Source organism: Morone saxatilis, unplaced genomic scaffold, assembly GCF_004916995.1.
Source record: "Morone saxatilis isolate NCDOM2014 unplaced genomic scaffold, NCSU_SB_2.0 Contig20, whole genome shotgun sequence".
Taxonomy (NCBI): domain Eukaryota; kingdom Metazoa; phylum Chordata; class Actinopteri; family Moronidae; genus Morone; species Morone saxatilis.
In genome coordinates, this window is record NW_023339763.1 from 352,184 (window position 1) to 355,697 (window position 3,514).

The 3,514-nt window shown below is 48.7% G+C and overlaps 1 protein-coding gene across 1 annotated transcript in view; it reads right to left on the bottom strand.

The window, feature by feature from the left end:
• Window positions 1-3,514, bottom strand: part of ap4m1 (adaptor related protein complex 4 subunit mu 1) — a gene marked incomplete in the record, with an annotated part of 11,851 nt that overhangs the window by 3,099 nt on the left and 5,238 nt on the right.

Sequence of the window (3,514 nt, forward strand, 5' to 3'; positions counted from 1 at the left end):
AGGTGTCCACAGTGTCCACCCCCCCCCCAAAAAAAGGTTGTCTGACGTGCAGCCGACACTGTGGACCCACTGTGGACACTGTGGACACTGTGACACTGTTGGCACTGATGGACACTGTGGACACTGTGGACACTGTGGTCAGCAGCACCGGACACCACAGGGGACCGTGGCTTTCTCCCGTCCCTATTCACCGTGATACACATCCGACTCCAGTACAACTCCGGGGCTCTGCCACCACGCACAAATATTCGACGACACTGCGATAGTGGGCTGTATCCAAGGGCATTGACGGGAGGGGGGAGTACCAGTTGCAGGCCTGGTTGAGGACTTCGTGAGGTCGGTGCAGGTCCAACCATCTGCAGGCACCTCCAAAGACCAAGGAGATGTGGTGGACTTCAGAAGGAAGAAACCAACTCTCCAACCCGCGTCCATCGAGGGGGTCGATGTGGGAGGTGGTCCTGCGAACTATAAATAACTGGGCTGCAGGCTGGACGACAAGGCTGGACCACAACATTGACACTTTACACAGGGAAAGGACAGAGCCGGTCTGTACTTCCTGAGAGACTGAGCGGTCCTTCAACATCTGTAAAAAAACTGCTGCAGATGTTCTACCCAGTCTGTGGTGGGCCAGCGTCCTCTTTTATGCTGTTGGTTTCTGGGGGAGGGAAGCAGCAAGAGGAGAGGACACCGGTCGACTGGAACAGACTGGTGAGCAGAGCTGGCTCAAGTGGTGGCCACAGAGCTGGACTCTCTTGGGTGACAGTGGCAGAGAGAAGCGAACCTGGACAAACCTGCTGTCCATACTGGACAACGCCCACCACCCTCTGCTTCAACACCTTCAGCAGGCAGAGGAGTGTTGTTCAGTGGCTGACTGCTGTCCCAGTCCAGCTCCACCAACAGAGACAACGAGACTCTTTCATTCCCCCATCAGACTGGAGAACCAGCTCTCAGTAAAGGCAGGGAGGACAATTTAGACAAAAGACATTGGTCTACCTGTATTTGCACTGTTTACTTGTTTGCAATGTTTACTATAGCTTACTGTTCTTTTGAGATATATATACATTAACATAATACTTTACATCTTTATCTTTTATCTTATTTTGATTCTGTTTTCTTAAGGTCAGGGTTTTTTAAATTTTTAGTTTAATGTAATTTTAATGTATGTTTGTATTTGTGTATGCTACTGGATGCTTTGAATTTCCCTCGGGATAAATAAACAGTACTCTCCGTGTATGGTGATGCGTTATCTCTGGCTTCTATTGCTCAGTAAATCTATACGCTCTACATATCTATGACCATGCCTTTTTTAGGGATATCGGTTTTAAATACAAAAGCTTGTTTAAGCCTTTAAAGTTCTATCTATCTGATCAGTCACTCTATCTGTGCCTCATCTACGTCTTACAAAGCCTCCTGCTCTCGGCTATATCTATCTCCTAGTGCGTATCTGCTCCATAAATTTGTATTTGAACTGCCACTGCCTTGAAATACCACGAGCATACGAACTTCAGCAATAGCTGGCAATTTATGCAATTACTCTCCTAAACTTCTTAGATATCATCATGAAATCACGATTTGCTTCACCATTACCTCTAATGTTCACCACGATTACCTTGATTTTTAATCATCCAAACTTTCTTTGGAGGATGTAAATGTCTTTCTCTGTGTCTGCAGGGGGAGGACATCGTCTTCCTGGCGACGGACATCAACTTGCCAGGCGCCGTGGACTGGGTGATGATGCAGTCGTGTTTCAGCCACCACTTCATGCTGGTCCTGGAGAAGCAGGAGAAGTACGAAGGCCACCAGCAGTTCTTCGCCGTCGTGCTGCTCATCGGCACCCGCAAGCAAGCTGAGAACTTCGCCTATCGCCTGGAGCTCAACGGCAACCGACGGCGGCTCACCTGGGAGGCCACGCCACGCTCCATCCACGACGGGGTGGCGGCCGCCATCATGAACAGCGACTGCCTGGTGTTCGACACCTCCATCGCCCATCTGTTTGCCGACAACGGCAACCTGGGGATCAACGTCACCATCTCCATGTGCTGAGGGAGCGGAAGACATCACAACGGAGGATCAGTTTGGGAGACGTTGTGTGGTTACAGGGACTCCTGTGCGTCCTGCGGCGTCGGCGGTACAGCTGGCTGTGCTGCTGGAGTCGTTTGTTAGCAAAAAACATTTGAAGCCGTTTAAAGTGCTGAGAGACAATTTCTCAAACAACTCAGCCACAGAAGGCCGGCCCCGTGTGATGTCTGTGTTTGGTCTTTGACGAGTTACAGGACCGAACGGGTCGTCCCTCGATTGGGCGCCAGAGGTGAAGTGGAAGAAATCTCCACCAGCGAAGAGGCTTCAGTCCTTCTCGAACCGATGGATTGAGGTCGGGCCAAATGCTTCGACCGCTGCCTGCCCGGGCCGGGACATCTGGGCTGCACAGAGACCGAGCCGAGTTTATTCTCCTGAGCAGGAAAGATTCTGGTCTCATCAGAGGAAACCAGAGCAGCCCACGAACCTTCCTGTCGACCCGACGTGTTCACAGTATTCTGATCTTTGCTGTTATGATCTGAGCTGGCAGTTCTGGTGCTTTCAGTCAGGGTCGGGTCTACAGCGCTCACCAGCAGAGTCCGAATGAACGACGACTGTTGTTTCCATCAGAGCTGCAGCGGTTGAATTGGCTAGCTTACATTAGCTTATTGCAGATATATTTTACAGCTTCACTCGAACTAGAGCTTGCCTGTTAGCTTAACAGTTAGCAACCAAAAATGTGATCGCTAAACTGCTCTGTAGCTTTTAAAGAAACCCACTGACAGAAAAAAGCAAAACCTCATTTTATCTCATGTTCTCGACAACTACGAATAAAATGTGTTTTAGTCATTGTTTGAATTATTAGATAAGAATATATGCATTGGGTCGACTTTAACTCCTGTGTGTGACTGTGCATGTCAGCTGATACGTAATGAAACTGTAGATCAGTGTCTCCGAGGGTCGGGCGATATGTTAACAACCGGCCACCATCAACCCAACAACCGGCGTGCGTGCGCTGCGCCACCCAGTGGTTTTAAACTGGGAGATGAGCGGCGAGTTCGTGACAAGCTCTCTTAGCTTTAATAGACTAAATAAACTCGCAAAATATCAAGAAAGCTAATATTATAACGCCTTATTAAACACGCATCGTAAACACGCTTCAAACTATCGCTGACTCTTAGATAAATTAGAAAATAGGAAATATTCTGTCGCCGCCGTGTCTTCGCCGTGTCTTCGCCGTGCCTGGAGTCAGAGTCCTGGTTTGAGCCGCTGTAAATCGCCTCTGTACTGTTGTCATCGTCAGAACTGGTCCAAATAAACCTTTAATGCACCGAGATAAATGTGGTAATATTCTGTCTCTACCGCTGTGTTTCCTCTCACTCTTTCTTCAGCTCTCATTCTCCTTTAATTTAAATGACACCCAACCCTAGTGCGTCCGTTACGGTTGGTCCACTGCTGAGCTCTATTTCAAAATAAAATATCCCCCACTTCATTAGCA